Raw genomic sequence first — 18,530 nt, 5'->3', positions numbered from 1 at the left:
GGCCTCAAAAAGGAATTTAAAAAAAAAAAAAAGTCTTGGCCAATTTCACACAGCTAGTAAATGGCAGAGCATAACAGGAAGAAAAAAATAATACTTTTAGGAAAGGTTGTATTTTGTTGTAGTTGTTTTCAGGGCTGTACCCGTGGCACATGGAGGTTCCCAGGCTGGGGCTGTAGCCACCAACCTTCTCAAAGCCAAAGCCACAGCCACAGCGACACTGAATCCCTAACCCACTGTGCAAGGCCAGGGATGGAACCCGCATCCTCATGGATACTAGTCGGGTTCATTAACCACTACGCCACGTCGGGCTCTCCAGAATGGATATATTTTAAAAGGATTCTAGTACAATGCAAGGAAACTGACAAGGCACTCAAGCACTCCAGCTGTTGCTGCGCCCCCTTTTCCCAAGCATACCAGCAAACCAGGCTGCCCGATGTGTCAGAATCAGGTCATTAAATAAACCAACCAGGAAGTGCACAGAACCAGCTTGGCAGGCACTGCTACCGACCCAATTCAAGCTACCCACGTCTCTCCCAGTATGAAATGCATTTTCTACTAGGATTATCTTCCAACCAAAAAACCCTCTATTGCTCCTTTATTACGTTCAGAAGGTAACTCTCCAACTTCAGCTTGCATCCTAAATACCTGGGAAGTCTGCAGGGCCACATGCCCAGTTTCTGTTTTCCAGTCGACGCTGCAGGCCTGAGGCCTGTGGTCTGCAGAAAACAAAGCTGAACAGGCCCAGCAAGGCAGGCAGTGTAGGATCGCCTGGCCAGCCTCCCCTCCGCCCTTTTCCTACATGGAACAGCGATTCCCAAACTGTGGGCCAGGGCACTATCTCACTCACCTAGCGCCGATCCCACCTCGGACCCCACAGTCTGGGGAGACCCAGGGAAATGACACAAGGCCCGGATCACCTAAACCCCGCGCCCTTCCGCCTGACACCCACTCACCTCCAATGGCTCAGCCCCCAGGCCCAAGGGCCAGAAGCCTCGAGGGCCGGTGGGACTAAGATCCCGCGCCTGAGCGGAGGTCCCGGGATGCACTGCGAGGCCTTCCTGCAGTGATTGACCGTTCCCCCGCCACTCGGAAGTGGGTGGGGCTGGCCTTTGCTTGCTCAGTGACAGAGGCGGGGCCGGAAGAGGGCCGGAGCCACAGGGTGGGGAGGGGGTGTTTCTAAAGAGGTCCGGACTAGGCAGCCTTCTGAGTCCTAGTCTTAGGACTGCATGCAATTCGGAGCAACATTTTCCTTTATTTTTGCTTTGAGTCCCTGAACAAATAGAGGGTGCACGTAAGGTTGTGGTCTGGAAGGAAAGGGTCACCATCACCTCCTCCTTCTAACGACTTCTGGGGTCCTGGTGAGCAGTGTGGGAGGGGCAGTTCTGTGCCCTGACCACAGCATCCCTTGCTCCTGGGGACAGGAATGGGTGGGCCTGGCCCGCCCTTTGGATATGGGCCCCGCCCTGATCTCTCCAGGGCTCGCCCGAGGAAGTGACAGAGGGTAAAAGGGGTCCAGGAAGCCAGTGAGGAGGCCCTGCAAATGAGAAACTTGGCGCCCTAGGAACCAGGACCTTGGTATGGCCCTGGCGGAGCAGGCAGGTGCAGGAAGCAGAACGGTGGAGAAGGCCTTGTTGAGGCAGAACTGACTGGCCAGGAGCTGCTGCTGTTAAGATTCTTTTTTTTTTTTTTTGTCTTTTTGCCATTTCTAGGGCCGCTCCTGTGGCATATGGAGGTTCCCAGGTTAGGGGTCTTATCCAAGCTGTAGCCGCCGGCCTAAGCAAGAGCCACAGCAGTGCGGGATCCGAGCTGTGTCGGAGACCCACCCCACAGTTCACGCAACGCCAGATCCTTCACCCACTGAGCGAGGCCAGGGATCAAACCTGCAACCTCATGCTTCCTAGTCATATTCGTTTCCATTGCACCACGATGGGAACTCCTGCTGCTGCAAGATCTTTAAGGCAGAAGTTAGGACGTGGACTTTATCTATCGCGGCAAAGGACATCCCGTGAAGCATTTTCAACCCTTGAAGCACTCTGTCATTTTATATAATATTTGAATTTTGAAAGGATGATGAGCAAGCGATGAGGGCCTGTTGTATAGCACAGGTAACTATATTCAATCACTTGTGATGGAACATGATAGTGGATAAGATGAGAAAATGAATACATGTACATATATATATATATATATATATATAAAAAACTGGGTCACTTTGTGGTACAGCAGAAATTGACAGAACATTGTAAATCAACTATACTTTAATTTAAAAATTAAAACAAACAAAAGGGTGACTGCCTACACTTCAGGAGATAGTATTTCAGTGCCTTTGAGAGGTCCAAGGAGTTGTGCCTCACAGGCGGACAAATACAGGTGTGAGTGAGAGAATCCTTAGCAGGTAGGTTACAGCTGTGGATACTGAACCTTCTGAATTGCTGGTGGCAGCAGCTTCCCTTCTTTTTGTTTCTTCTTTTACTGCGGGGTGAGTGTGTGGTTTTAATTTGTATATATTCCATGGTACAAAATAGGAGTCCCTATCAGAGTTTGGATGTACAAAACTCCTTAAGACAGAAGCCCAATCCCTGTGACCCTGAATCCTGAAGATCTGGCCCTGCTGGGCAGGCTTCAGCAGAATTGAGCAGGATGGAGCCAGGCAAACTGCTGCGTCATTATCCTGCAGTGAATTGTTCCTCTGGACCCATTGCTTTTAAGAATTACCATTGTCGGAGTTCCCATCAGTGGTTAACGAATCTGACTAGGAACCATGAGGTTGCAGGTTTGATCCCCGGCCTGCTCAGTGAGTTAAGGATCCAGCGTTGCCATGAGCGGTGGTGTAGGTTGCAGACAGGGCTGAGAGCCCGCATTTTTGTGGCTCTGGTGTAGGCCGGTGGCTACAGCTCCGATTCGACCCCTATGCTGGGAAACACCATATGCCATGGGAGCAGACCAAGAAATGGAAAAAAGAAAAAAAAAAAAAAGAATTACCATTGTCTTCCCTACAAGACGACTTCAGAAGTTATCTTGCTTTCGTCCTTACCCCTCCTCTGTAAGAACTGAGAGTGTTCTACATTTATCAGTGATTTAATTTCTGGGGAATGGAATATTTTTTGTGCGTGTTCCTCTCTCAGATGCTTTATGATCTTGAGGTCTGGCTGCTCCTGCTCCAACTTGTTTAGCACATTGCTCTTCCTCTCCTTCCCCTTTGTGCATACACGGAAAGACCTGCAGTAACGCACCACAAACCTTTAACATGTAGTGTGAAATACGTATATGTACACACAGGCGTGTCTGTGCTTACATAGTTATGCACACTTACCATATCAAAGAATGCCTATTTCTGTAACCCACAGAAATGAGATTTAGAGGGAACAGGACTAAACATCCCACTTTGTTCTGTGGATTTGTAAAGCTTAAACAGAAACAAAATAACACTAAAATATGTGGACATACTTTGCCACTTGGAAAATAAATTTAAGGGGAAAAAGCTGAGTTTTTTTCTGATACAGCTGTTTTCAGAATAGTTAAAATGTTCTGCTTAAATATAGTGATAAACAAAAGAAAGAAATTTATTGTATACAGGTACATTTTTCTCTTTAAAAAAATTAGTAAACAATACTTTTCAAAAGTCCTTGCAATGAGATAAGAGAAACTTGAGAGGGAATGAATCCAAACTTTGTTGAATGGAGTAGGAGTTGTACATACAGAGAAATACAAAGCGTTCTGACTAAGTAAGCCGAAGTAGGGATCTCTATGCTGCCTTCAAGAAGAGATGTTAACAGAACACACAGTGAGTCCAAACAACTGATGCACTGCAGTTTGGAGCAGTGAAAGATTTATTCCAGGGATAAGCAGGGAGAATGAGTTTCTGGTACTCAAAACCCCAGAACTCCTCAATGGTTTGTGGGGAGAAGTTCCTTACAGGCAAAAGATGGGGTGAGGGCTCTAGGGTGGATGGCTTTCTTCCCATTGGTTGGTAACAGGCTTGAGGGAAATATTTTCCTCATCCTGAGGTTACCATCCTGTATGTGGGTGGGGACCTTATTTCCTCCAGAAGAACTGGAAGACACTCAGTTACGTATAGTCCGTGAGCAGGAACCAGACCCCTACCCCAAGGCTACACAATTGCTTCTTGACTGCAAGGAGTCAAGAAACAAGAGTTTTGGCATTCCCTCTCTTCCCCGATTAGCAAAACCCATTGAGCAGAAGCTTTTCTTCACTTTTTCATTTGCAGGTCACTAACATATTTTTATCCCATTATAAAATATGTGGTTGCAATAAGGAATTTATATCTCCTATTGCACCCTAGTGCTTAAGAACACATTTTGGAAGACACTTAGTTTTGTATTCCAACTGTATTTACTTAGCTGTGGGATTGTAGATTTCTCTCATTTTCTTCATTCCTGTTTCCTCATCTAAAAATGGGCAGAATGATACTTAATTTCATAAAGTTCTTGGGAAAGCACTTTGCAGAGGCAGAACTTCTTCTTTCCTCCTTCCTTCTCTACCTTTTTAACAGGTGTACATCTTTGTTGTTGTTGCCTTTGTTTTTTTTTTTTTTATTTTTTAGGGCCAACCCCACTGCATATGGGAGTTCTGAGGCCAGGGGTTGAATCTGATCTGTAGCTGCCAGCCTATACCACAGCCATAGCAAGCCAGATCAGAGCTACCTCTATGGCCTACACCAGAGCTCATGGCCATGCCAGATCTTTAACCCAATGAGTGAGACCAGGGATCAAACACACATCCTCAGATACTGCTTGGGGTTGTTACCTCTGAGCCATGGCAGGAATTCCCTAAAGGTATACTTTCAAAACAAAATTAAACATAAAGTATAAAAAAAGAATGGGGCACAGACACTCTAGGGACTCAACTCCAAAATGTCAATAGGAATAACGGTCATTTACAATATCATTACAAAGAAGTATTTAACAGAAAACACTACTTTTAAAAAATCAGACTGCGAGTTTAGAACTTTTTTTATTTTTCAAAGCAAATCTTATTAAAACGTTTGTTCCAAATGCTGAAGAATTGGAATTATTTTTGCTTTGGTTTACTTGAAGTATTTGAAATTTTCATGACATGGCTCAGTTTGTACAAGTTCTATTTTGTTAAGCATAACAGAGTTGTGAAACACAAAACTTTTTTGTAGAGTGCACTGGAAAGAAGAAAATGGTGTTCAAACTGACATACTAACACAAACTCACAGGAAACGTTACATTGAAAGTAGAAAAAACTGAGAAATATCTATATATCAAAATAATCTTTGCTTTTACTTGATACTGAGTTGAAAGCTTTGAAGAATATTATATGGCTGCTTGCATAGCAAGTGCCACAAAATAGTTGATACATGGCATTATGAGAACTTGCAAAAAAAAAAAAAAAACAGAGTGTCATAATCATCTTAAAAGTGTCAAGTCAGGAGATGTTGCAGTTAGTTCTTGTGGATTCTTAGTGTACAATCAGATGACATCGTTCTAGAGGACATTGATATGACATTTCCACAGAGCAGTTGACAGGGGCCAGAGCCTCCAATTCTCAACCCCACTTGCCAAGACTCCTCAGGATACAATTATATTATTTAAAGTAGGATGAGAGTTGATATAATAAGGAGTCCATGGAGTTCCTGTCATGGCCCAGCTGAAATGAAACCAACTAGGAACCACGAGATTGTGGGTTCAATCCCTGGCCTCACTCAGTAGGTTAAGTATCTGGTGTTGCCATGAGCTGTGGTATACGCCACAGAGGCAGCTTGGATCTGGCATTTCTGTGGCTCTGGCATAGGCTGGCAGCAACAGCTCCATTAGACCCCTAGTCTGGGAACCTCCATAAGCCATGGGTGCAGCCCTGCACACAAAAAAAGGATCCATGGCTAAAATCCAGTGTTCTTTCCAGGATCACTCTGGCCTCATGGAAGCCCGGAATGGAAGATGGGATATTGATCTGGAGTTTAGGGAGTGAAGGCATGTGGTGAAGGGAGAACAAAGGGAAGAAACAGAGGACTGAATTCAGGCTATGATGTGCAAAAACAAGGCTCTAGTTATTGACAGAACTAGAATTCCTAATTTCTTTCTTTGGCCTCAGGCTCTGGCATTGCTCTGCTCATACTCTATGTATTTAAAAGTTTGCTATTTTGTTCATCTTGCATTATTTTGATGTTTCATTTGTTCTCCAAAAATAGCATTAAGGAGTTCCCATGTGGCATGGGGGTCAAGGTGCAGCATTGTCTCTGTAATGGTGATGGTTCAACCACTGGCTGTGGAATTTCCCCAATCACAGGTGTAGCCCCCCCCCCAAAGAAAAAGGCATTAAAACTGTTGTGACTTATCTTGATTACTGACATTTGGGGCATAGTCTTTAATTTTGTGCCCACATAGTCTAGTACTGGCTCAGGGAAGAAGAGTGAAGATGGTGATGGTGAGGCAGGTGCCTCATACCCCTGAGAGAAAAGTTATTCTCCTTCCTCTTCTTTTTGAAGTGAATACTTCAAAATTGAAGAGCCTGGAGTCCTTCTTTGTCCTTCTCCTGGACTTAGTTACACTCTAAGCACAATCACCCATAAGTTTAAGATTAGGCTCCCTGAGCATAATTGCCTGTGGGTTAAAGATGATTAGCATATGCTGTTTTACAGGAACTTTCCTAGTTTGTTCTAATCTCTAATCAACATGCCCTTTTCACAAGTACTGTTATTCTAGGCAATAACCCGGAAGACCACCATCATGATCAGGCTGAGATTGCCTGACTGCAGCTTTGATGACTAGGATTCCCCCAAAGAAAGAAGACTGCGTGTCTGTCCCAATCCTGATGCCTATCTGAAAACCTCTTTTTCTCCTTTTTACTATAAAATGCCTTGCAAATCTTTCCAAGGGGGTGGGAGAAGGCACAGTCTTTAAGGCATTAGCCTGCTGTGGCCCTCCTTTGCCTGGCAAAGCAATAGAGCTATTTCTCCTTTACCCAAAACTCTGTCTCTGCATTGCAATTCAGCAACAAAGGAACAAAAGTCTTCACCCATTTCAGAGATTTCAAAGGCTTGAGCTCAGAAAGAACCAATCACATTTACACCTTTTCCTTGGTCCACTTCTCTCTACGTGCTCCATGGCCTCAAACTGGGGTGACACCATTACTTCTGATGCCCTTCCTGATTTTTTTTTGGTCATGTTAGGGCCACATCTGTGGGCCACAGCCACAGCAATGCTAGATCCAAGCTGTGGCTGTGACCTACCCCACAGCTACAGCAATGCCAGATGCTTAGCCCACTGAGAGAGGCCAGGGATGGAACCCACATCCTCATGGATACCAGTCATATTCCTTACTGTTGAACTATGATGGGGACTCCCACCCTTCACATCTTGATTAAACTCCATAACATTTCCTTTCCTTTGTGTCCTAAACATGTTAGAAATTGCAAAGAACTTTTATTAGAAAAATAATAAAACCATCGCCAAATCACAGAGGAGGTAAAGTTCAAAGGACTCATAATTTGATACTCTTGGTCTCACCCTTGACCTTGTCAGTGAATCAGATGGGGCTTCACTGTCATGGACTTGTTCTGGAATGCCACTTTTAGCATAATTACCACTGCTTGTTGAGTTTTTATACTTTTTTTTTTGGTCTTTTTGCCTTTTCTAGGGCTGCTCCTGTGGCATATGGAGGTTCCCAGGTGAGGGGTCCAATCAGAGCAGCAGCCACCAGCCTACACCAGAGCCACAGCAGCACAGGATCCAAGCCGCGTCTGCCACCCACACCGCAGCTCATGGCAACACCGGATCCTCGACCCATTGAGCAAAGCCAGGGATCGAAGCCGCAAATTCCGGGTTCCTAGTTGGATTCGTTAAACACTGCGTCATGATGGGAACTCTGAGTTTTTATACTTTTTGAGAGTATCTTTGCCTTTCCCCTGGCAATCTTGAGTGAAGTAAAAAGATCTGTGGTGGCAAAGTGTATAGCAAAACTGATGCATCTTAAATGCCCCAATGAGGAGGAGCAATGGAAATAAAGAGGAGTACCCAGCTATGTTCAAGACAGAACCTTTCTTATGCAAATAAGGACAACCAGGCACTCAAGTCACTGGGTGTTTTATTGAAAAAGTGCTAAAGTTGCTAGAGTATATATCGATAACCATGTAATTACATGACATTTGTATGGCTGGTTTTTAACTTTTTCTGTGACTGTGAGAATCTGTACTTGTAAAAGTGTAGGCTTGTGTTCCATAAGATGCATCTGAACTGATTAAAGTATTGGGGGGTTTTGGTGTAAATTACATAAAAAAGTACATACCTGTTTTCAACAAATATAATTGTTAAGAGCTCATGTCTCTACTGAAATGCTCTTATGGAAAGGAATTATAATTCATCCAGAAAAATCATTTAGTTTCCTTGGAATATCCACTTTAAATAATGAAATAGCACATTCCATAAAATAGCTTTTGTTTGCATGTAAATTGGACTACAGTACTTTTTACAAACACCTTGCATCCAAAAGACATTGTGAATAAGCTGTGAAAAGGAGACAAAGGTTCAGGATTTCAGAACTTCTCTTTCAACTTCTTTCTGTATTAATCCCAGCTCTTTCTTTTGGCAAAATAGAGGTTAAGTGTTTATCGCTTCTCCCACTCTAGAATATTTACAAAGTAAAATATCTAGTCAGGATGATACTGGAAAGATGATACTGGAATCCGGGTTCTTGTTCACAGCAGTCAAAGAATGAACTCCAGGAACACACAGGCAGCAGTCAAGCAAAGTCTTTATTAAAGGAAAGCAGATATCGCCCATAGTTGCTGGGAGGGGGGAGAAGAGCCCCCCTTCTTTATTGTCCTATAGGGATTTTTATCTCTTAAAGGTGGGGAGGGGCACCAATGTGGGGTCCAGAAAGATGTGGTTTTCTCTCATTGGCCTTGTTCAATTACCTATATCAGTCCTTGCCCAATAGGGCTTTTGGGCTTGGAAATGTCCCCAAAGTTTTGTGCTTTTCTTTGTCCTTTTCTTTCCTTAGATTAAGTCCCCATTCCTCTCATTCCTTTTTTTTGGGGGGGGGGCTTTTTTGTCTTTTCCAGGGCCATGCCTGTGGCATATGGAGGTTCCCAGGCTAGGGGTCTAAAGGGAGCTGTAGCTGCTGGCCTATGTCATAGCCACAGCAATGCAGGATCTCTGACCTAGACCATAAGTCAAGGCAATGCTGGATCCTTAACCCACTGAGAGATGCCAGGGATCAAACCTGTGTCCTCCTGGTCCCTAGTCGGATTTGTCAACCACTGAGCCATGATGGGAACACTTCCCTCATTCCTTTCTTATCAGTTGAGGAGTGGGCTAGAGATTCATGTTTTCTATAGTAAACAAAGTCTGTGGGGGATGCACATTTCTTACAATAAAACAAGGCCTGTGGAGACATCACTCCCTGGAGCTCTTAGGCCATAAATGTTAATCAATGGCCATATCAAAGAATGCATTGAAGCTCATGCTCCTACACTGACTCCCTGAGTTACTATTCTGCCTCAAGTTTGTGAATGTATAAATTTCATATCCGGAACTAACATACAGTAAAATAATCAAAGCTTTTGGGCACTGAGCTAACACTTTTTGCATAAATACAGATTAAGGGAATATCAAACAACCTGGGAACAACTAATTATCAGTACAAGTCCCTCTGGGATAATCATATCCTCAAATTGCCCCTGTTTTTGTATTTCCTTGTCTCACCACCACAAGTGGAATAACATCAAACTGAAGTCTAGCAGAGTGGTGAGAACTCCTATATTTGAGACACATTCCAAATTCTAAATGTCAATTTTATCTTGTTCATTCTAAGAATCTCTTTATACAAATGAAACAAAGGCACAGAACAGAAACTCAAAGGAAATCAAACTTTCTTTTCTTAGGACTACACATTGGGAAATAGGTTCAGAAATGAACATTTCTTTTGTCATATAAAAAGCAATACAATTAGTAGTTCTCTCTCTCTCTCTCTCTTTTCTTTTGTTCTACGCAGTTATGTCTAGAGTTTTCTTGTAGAATTCCCAGATAATCACCTCAGAGGACACTCAGGAAGATGGAGAACAGCTTTATTATGCCGGTGGGTCCCCAGGGAATTGCTTCCCAATCATGCACCCTAAACAAAAGGGGGGAGTTGTATTTATAGTGCTTGCTTATGTGTGTCTAACATTCTACATTAATCTTTAGTTCCATGCAGGGTACAGAAAGGTGTATAGCTCTAAAGAATGCCTTATATTTTTACTTTAATGATTAACCTCAAGCACAATCTGGCTATTATTTCTTTTCTTTTTTTTTTTTTTTTTTTTTTGCCATTTCTTGGTCTGCTCCCATGGCATATGGAGGTTCCCAGGCTGTGGGTCAAATCGGAGCTGTACCTGCCAGCCTATGTCAGTGCCACAGCAATGTGGGATCCAAGATGCATCTTCAACCTACACCATAGCTCATGGCAATGCCAGATCCTTAACCCAGTGAGAAATGCCAGGGATCAAACCCGCAAACTCATGGTTCCTAGGTGGATTCGTTAACCACTGAGGCATGATGGGAACTCCTGGGTATTATTGAATTTCTTTATAACAATTGGGATCCAGAGTTTTCCAAGTCTTAATGACTTTGTTTTTCTCAGAGCCCTCACATGAGTCACCTTAAGTTCACCAAGATGGATGGTGGCAGCAAGATGGCTTCACTCTTGCCAAACTCCTTATTCTCTTTATGACACCCCTACAGTTTCTGCCTGTTTTGGAGGTTTAAGTCCTTCTGTCAGCGTGTAGTTGATGTAACATGCCAGTTGTTTTAAATGTAGATGTGTTTTTTGATGTGTTTGTGGGGGAAGGGGAGCGTGACCTCTTACTTCTCTGCCATCTTACTCCCCAATTAGTATTTTAGACTTTCTTGTATGACATTTTATTTTATTTCATTTCATTTTATTTTTATTTTTGTCTTTTTGTCTTTTCTAGGGCTGCAGCTGAGGCTTATGGAGGTTCCAGGTAGAGGTCTAATTGGAGCTGTAGCCACTGGCTTATGCCAGAGCCACAGCAATGCAGGATCTCAGCCATGTCTGTGACCTACACCACACCTCATGGCAACACCAGATCCTTAACCCACTGATTGAGGCTATGGATCGAACCTGCAAACTCATGGTTCCAAGTCGGATTCTTTAACCACTGTGCTATGATAAGAACTCCTTTTTTGAGTTTAATTGGGTGTTATTAAATGTAACAAATACTTTCATAAACATTAAAGCCTCTTATATCAAATCAGTAGCAATGAATAGCTTCTTTCATAGTCTCTCTATATAAATAAGCAATGAACCAAGTATGTTTTCCCTATACTGAAAGCCAAATAGTCAATGCAATTGATTTCAGATTTAGGATTTAAAAAAAATCAGAAGTTCCCATCATGGCTCAGCCAATAACAATCTGACTAGTAAGAATGAAGATGCCAGTCCTATCCCCAGCCTCCCTAGGAAAGGGCCCTAGACACCATCCAGTCTAATACCTCTTTTTGAGGGGAATGGGGAAGAGGACCAAGAAAAGTCAAGGAACTTGCCTCAAGGTTACCCAGTGAGCTAGTGACAGCTCTGAGACAGTCAGGTCTCTTGACTCTATTTCCTGATGGGAAAGACTTTTGGGTTACCTGGCCATCGCTAAGAAGGGGTCTGTGCACTCAGAACCCCACCCCAACCCTGGCACCAATAGCCAGATGAAGACATCAGGAAGAGTTCCTGGATTACCTTGGAGCAAGCCCCCCTGGAGGCATCCCTGTGATCAGGGTGGACAAGAGACACAGCCATGTAAGGGGCAGAAAAGCAGATGCAAAAAGAGACAAGAAGATTATGCATTTCGTTCCATATTAAAAAAATTACAGCAGTTCCCATCGTGGTGCAGTGGCCAATGAATCCGACTAAGAACCATGAGGTTGAGGGTTCAATTCCTGGCCTTGCTCAGTGGGTTAAAGATCTGGCATTGCCATGAGATGTGGTGTAGGTTGAAGTCGTGGCTCAGATCCTGTGTTGCTGTGGCTCTGGCCTAGGCCAGCAGCTACAGCTCCGATTTGACCCGTAGCCTGGAAACCTCCATATGCCATGGGAGTGGCCCAAGAAATGGTAAAAAAGACAAAAAAATTATACTTTTGAAAGTTCCCATTGTGGCTCAATGGTAAGAAATTTGACCATGAGCTTGTATCCTGGCTTGGCTCAGTGGGTTAAGGATGCATGCTTACCGTGAGCTCTGGTGGATGTTGCAGACAAGGCTTGGATCCCAAGTTGCTGTGGCTGTGGTGTGCCCTGGCCGCTGCAGCTATCTGATTCAACCCCTAGCCTGGGAACCTCCATATGCCTCAGGTGCAGCTCCAAAAAGAACAAAATCGTAGAGTTTGGGGAGACTGAGGCTTGAGATCTCTCTTTCATCTACTTTTCACCCCTCTGTCCTAAAAGAAGTCGAAAGAAATGCTGGGTTTTCAAATGAATAGAATGTAAATGTCTTTAAGAATTCTTATCATAATTGACCACATATTGGGACACAAAGCAAATCTCAATAAATTTAGGAGCATAGAAATTATCTCAAATATCTTCTCTGACCACAATGCCATGAAATTAGAAATCAACCATGGGAAAAGGAAGAGAAAAAACCTACTACATGGAGACTAAACAACATGCTACTAAAAAACCAATGGGTCAATGAGGAAATCAAGAAGGAAATTAAAAACTACCTTGAAACAAATGATAGTGAAGACACAACCTCTCAAAATCTATGGGATGCTGCGAAAGCAGTGCTCAGAGGGAAATTTATAGCGATCCAGGCCTTTCTCAAAAAAGAAGAAAGGTCCCAAATTGACAACTTAACCCTCCACCTAAACGAACTAGAAAAAGAAGAACAAAAAAGACCTAAAGTCAGCAGAAGGAAGGAAATTATACAGATCAAAGAAGAAATCAATAAAATAGAGATTCAAAAAACAATAGAGAAAATTAATAAAACCAAGAGCTGGTTCTTTGAAAAGGTGAACAAAATTGACAAACCCCTGGCCAGACTCACTAAAAAGAGGAGAGAAAGAACCCAAATCACCAAAATTATAAATGAAAAAGGAGAAATCACAACGGAGTCAGCAGAAATACAAAAAACCATAAGAGAATACTATGAACAACTGTATGGCAACAAGTTTGACAATCTGGAAGAAATGGACAATTTTCTAGAATCTTACAGCCTGCCAAAACTGAATCAAGCAGAAACAGACCAACTGAACAGACCAATCACTAGAAATGAAATTGAAGAGGTCATAAAATCACTCCCTACAAATAAAAGTCCAGGACCAGATGGCTTCACAGGTGAATTCTATCAAACATATAAAGAGGAATTGGTGCCCATCCTCCTTAAACTCTTTCAAAAGGTTGAAGGAGAAGGAATACTCCCAAAGACATTCTATGAGGCCACCATCACCCTCATTCCAAAACCAGGCAGAGATACCACCAAAAAAGAAAACTATCGCCCAATATCATTGATGAATATAGATGCAAAAATTCTCAACAAAATCTTAGCCAACCGAATCCAACAACATACCAAAAACATTATACACCATGACCAGGTTGGGTTCATCCCAGGTTCACAAGGATGGTTCAACATACGCAAATCAATCAGCATCATACAACACATTAACAAAAAAAAAGTCAAAAATCATATGATCATCTCAATAGACGCAGAAAAAGCATTTGACAAAGTCCAACATCCATTCATGATCAAGACCCTCGCCAAAGTGGGTATAGAAGGAACATTCCTGAATACAATCAAAGCCATTTATGATAAACCCACAGCAAATATAATCCTCAATGGGGAAAAACTGAAAGCCTTCTCACTCAAATCTGGAACAAGACAGGGATGCCCACTCTCACCACTGCTCTTCAACATCGTTTTGGAAGTCCTAGCCACAGCAATTAGACAAACAAAAGAAATAAAAGGCATCCATATAGGAAGAGAAGAGATAAAACTGTCACTGTATGCAGATGACATGATACTATACATAGAAAACCCTAAGAACTCAACCCCAAAACTCCTTGAACTGATTAATAAATTCAGCAAAGTAGCAGGATATAAGATTAACATTCAGAAGTCAGTTGCATTTCTGTATACCAGCAATGAAACATTAGAAAAGGAATACAAAAATACGATACCTTTTAAAATTGTACCTCACAAAATCAAATACCTCGGAATACACCTGACCAAAGAGGTAAAGGACCTATATGCCAAGAACTATAAAACTTCAATCAAAGAAATCAAAGAAGATGTAAAGAAATGGAAAGATATTCCATGTTCCTGGATTGGGAAAATCAATATTGTAAAAATGGCCATATTACCCAAAGCAATCTACAGATTCAATGCAATCCCTATCAAATTACCCATGACATTTTTCACAGAACTAGAACAAACAATCCAAACATTTATATGGAACCACAAAAGACCCAGAATCGCCAAAGCAATCCTGAGAAACAAAAACAAAGCAGGAGGCATAACTCTCCCAGACTTCAAGAAATACTACAAAGCCACAGTCATCAAAACAGTGTGGTACTGGTATCAAAACAGACAGACAGACCAATGGAACAGAATAGAGAACCCAGAAATAAACCCTGACACCTATGGTCAATTAATCTTTGACAAGGGAGGCAAGAACATAAAATGGGAAAAAGAAAGTCTATTCAGCAAGTATTGCTGGGAAACCTGGACAGCTGCATGCAAAGCAATGAAACTAGAACACACCCTCACACCATGCACAAAAATAAACTCCAAATGGCTGAAAGACTTAAATATATGACAGGACACCATCAAACTCCTAGAAGAAAACATAGGCAAAACACTCTCTGACATCAACATCATGAATATTTTCTCAGGTCAGTCTCCCAAAGCAATTGAAATTAGAGCAAAAATAAACCCATGGGACCTCATCAAACTGAAAAGCTTTTGCACAGCAAAGGAAACCCAAAAGAAAACAAAAAGACAACTTACAGAATGGGAGAAAATAGTTTCAAATGATGCAACCGACAAGGGCTTAATCTCTAGAATATATAAGCAACTTATACAACCCAACAGCAAAAAAGCCAATCAATCAATGGAAAAATGGGCAAAAGACCTGAATAGACAGTTCTCCAAAGAAGATATACAGATGGCCAACAAACACATGAAAAAATGCTCACCATCGCTGGTTATAAGAGAAATGCAAATCAAAACTACCATGAGATACAACCTCACACCAGTCAGAATGGCCATCATTAATAAGTCCACAAATAACAAGTGCTGGAGGGGCTGTGGAGAAAAGGGAACCCTCCTGCACTGCTGGTGGGAATGTAAACTGGTACAGCCACTATGGAGAACAGTTTGGAGATACCTTAGAAATCTATACATAGAACTTCCATATGACCCCGCAATCCCACTCTTGGGCATCTATCCGGACAAAACTCTACTTAAAAGAGACACATGCACACGCATATTCATTGCAGCACTATTCACAATAGCCAGGACATGGAAGCAACCTAAATGTCCATCGACAGAGGATTGGATTCGGAAGAGGTGGTATGTATACACAATGGAATACTACTCAGCCATAAAAAAGAATGACATAATGCCATTTGCAGCAACATGGATGGAACTAGAGACTCTCATACTGAGTGAAATGAGCCAGAAAGACAAAGACAAATACCATCTGATATCACTATATATAACTGGAATCTAATGTCCAGCACAAATGAACATTTCCTCAGAAAAGAAAATCATGGACTTGGAGAAGAGACTTGTGGCTGCCTGATGGGAGGGGGAGGGAGTGGGAGGGATCAGGAGCTTGGGCTTATCAGACACAACTTAGAATAGATTTACAAGGAGATCCTGCTGAATAGCATTGAGAACTATGTCTAGATACTCATGTTGCAACAGAAGAAAGGGTGGGGGAAAAATGCAATTGTAGTGTATACATGTAAGGATAACCTGACCCCCTTGCTGTACAGTGGGAAAATAAAAAAAAATATTAAAAAAAAGAATTCTTTTCATAAATACATATCAGAAAAACACAATGAGGATACCACCTAAGGAATTTTCACAAATTAAACCAGCCCATCCCACCCATACAGCCCAGCACCAAGGTTAAGAACTAGAACACAACCAGCACCCCCTTGTGTCCGCTTCCAGGTACTGCTCCTTCCCCAGCCTCCCAAGGGTAAGCTCTATGGCGATGTCCATAGTGTCGATTAGCTTTGCCTGCTTTTCTGTTTTAAATACAGTAAAGCCCACTTCTAACTCTCCAGGAATAGGTTAAAACAAAGAACCAAATCTGACTATGATCCATGAGGATGCAGATCCTGGCCTTTCTCAGTGGGTCGGGGATCCGGCATTGCCATGAGCTGTGCTGTAGGCTGACAGCTGTAGCTCCAATTGGACCCCAAGGCTGGGAACTTCCAGATGCCTCAGATGGGACCCTAAAAAAAAGGCAAGGAAAAATAAAGACCCTGATGCCGTAATGGTAATATACATCACATCTGAATATACAAAGAAATAAAATATAGCCATGTTTTATATATCATAATAAATGTATATCCCCCTATACAAAATATGTGCATGATGGACTTAAGCCTAATTTGAATTTTCTTCACTTTGGAAACTTAGTTCTACTTGCAGAGTGTGTAATAATTCTTTTTGTGGATATTTAGTGAAAGCAGCTTCTGTCTATCCTGTTTGGAATCTAAAATATCTTTGCAGCATACATTCCTTTGTTTGTTCTCAGTTACGTATCCACATACTTATGTGTTCACTTACCTAGTGATTTCAGAGTAACTTTATTACTACATAGCTGTAATGTATTTGAAGTATATATCATGAGAAGATAACAGCAAGAGAATATTTATTGTTTTTTAGGTGACTTGAGAAAAACACAATCACTTCTTCAATACATTTCACTCTGGATACTTTTTTTTTTTTTTTTTTTTGGTCTTTTTGCCTTTGAGGGCCACTCCCATGGCATTTAGAGATTCCCTGGCTAGGGGTCAAATTGGAGCTGGAGCCACTGGCCTATGCCAGAGCCACAGCTATGCAGGATCCAAGCCACATCTGCAACCTACACCACAGCTCAGGGCAAAACCAGATCCTTAACCCACTGAGCAAGGCTAGGGATCAAACCTGCAACCTCATGGTTCCTAGTCAGATTTGTTACCCACTGAGCCACGGTGGGAACTCCAGGATATTTTTTTTTTTAATAGTGGTGTGGGGTACCGAATATCACAATTTTCTCCACACTACCAATAATATCGAGATGTGAGGTGAATTCTAACATGCCTGATCTTAACAAAATTATAAGCAACTATCACCAGAGCCATTCAAAACCTTGTTAGTGTACCTACAGTTCTGCAGAATTGTGCCAATTTATAATTAAAATCGTTGAGTGTTTGAAATTGACTGCTCAGTCTCCACTGTAAATTCCAGGGTACCATATGTGTGATTTTCTTCTAAGTTCCCAGCTCAAACCATGGCTCCTAGGCAGGTTTTATCTTACTCGGGAGACACATGGTGGAGTATCTCTCCACTCTCTCCTGCTCTGGCTCAGCCATTCCTTCAGCCTGAGATACCCCTTTACATTGATTGATAATACTTTGCAGGAGGAGAGGAGACCATCCAAATGAGGACAAGCAAAGCCTATTTATTCAGAACTTGCTGGAGCGAGGGAGTTGGCCACCATCACCTGTGTTTGACAGGGGACCAAAGGTGGGTGTGGGGTGTGAACGCTCTGTGCAGGGAGTGGGAGGAAACCGCAGGTATAATGTGATGGGAGGGCGTTGGGCTGGGAAAGTTGGTGGTGGGTTGCCTGGAAGTGAGGCTTCCTGTGTGACTGGTTTGGCCAACAAGTATGGCTTCCTCTGGACGGCCTTGAACTAGAATCAAGGGAAGGAGAGGCAAATATTAGGGCGGCTGACACTTATTGACGAAAACATGACCATGTGAGGCCAATTGTTGCAGAGGTTGTCGCTGGCTTCCCAGACTAGTTGTGGCAGAGTTGGGGGATCAGAATTCTATTTTAATATATGGCCTGGCCATGGTCCATTTGTAAATTGAGTTTCCCAGCTCCAGACCTTTTCATCTGCAGTTCACCCCAGCCATGCCTAACTGCTGTCTACCAACTCCCTCCTATCCACTCTTGCTTCTCTTTGTAGCTTCATACTGCTCTAATAACTTTTAGCTATTGCCCTGCTGCTTGGATTAACATGAAGTTCTTAGTGTAACAAAACTGTGCAGGATAAAGCACTTCTGTCTTTCCAAATCTGTCTAATTCACTGTGGCTATCAGTGAGTTTGTCACATTTGTTGTTTCCTTCTACACTGCAGAGTTACTTTCTCTGCCTAGGAGCTAGGATCTTTTTCTTTCCTTCTCTTCACCAAGTTTTTTTGTTTTTTTTTTTTTTTAATTCCTCCTTAATTAGGACTTTGAGCAAATGTGACTGTGTTTGTGTGTCTGTGTGTGTACTTCCTAGCTACATATGAGATCTCTCATTACCCTGGTCCAAGTAACTTTGAGAGGTTACTTTGGA

At 42.4% G+C, this 18,530-nt stretch overlaps 1 protein-coding gene across 1 annotated transcript in view; it reads right to left on the bottom strand.

Moving 5' to 3' along the window:
• Nucleotides 1-18,530, bottom strand: part of LOC100526059 (zinc finger protein 11-like) — a 387,036-nt gene that overhangs the window by 29,593 nt on the left and 338,913 nt on the right. The window lies entirely within an intron of this gene.

The sequence above is a fragment of the Sus scrofa genome, chromosome 8 (genome assembly GCF_000003025.6).
Source record: "Sus scrofa isolate TJ Tabasco breed Duroc chromosome 8, Sscrofa11.1, whole genome shotgun sequence".
NCBI classification, from domain to species: domain Eukaryota; kingdom Metazoa; phylum Chordata; class Mammalia; order Artiodactyla; family Suidae; genus Sus; species Sus scrofa.
Note: the sequence above shows the minus strand (reverse complement) of the source record. Positions and strands in the feature narration are given on the sequence as shown.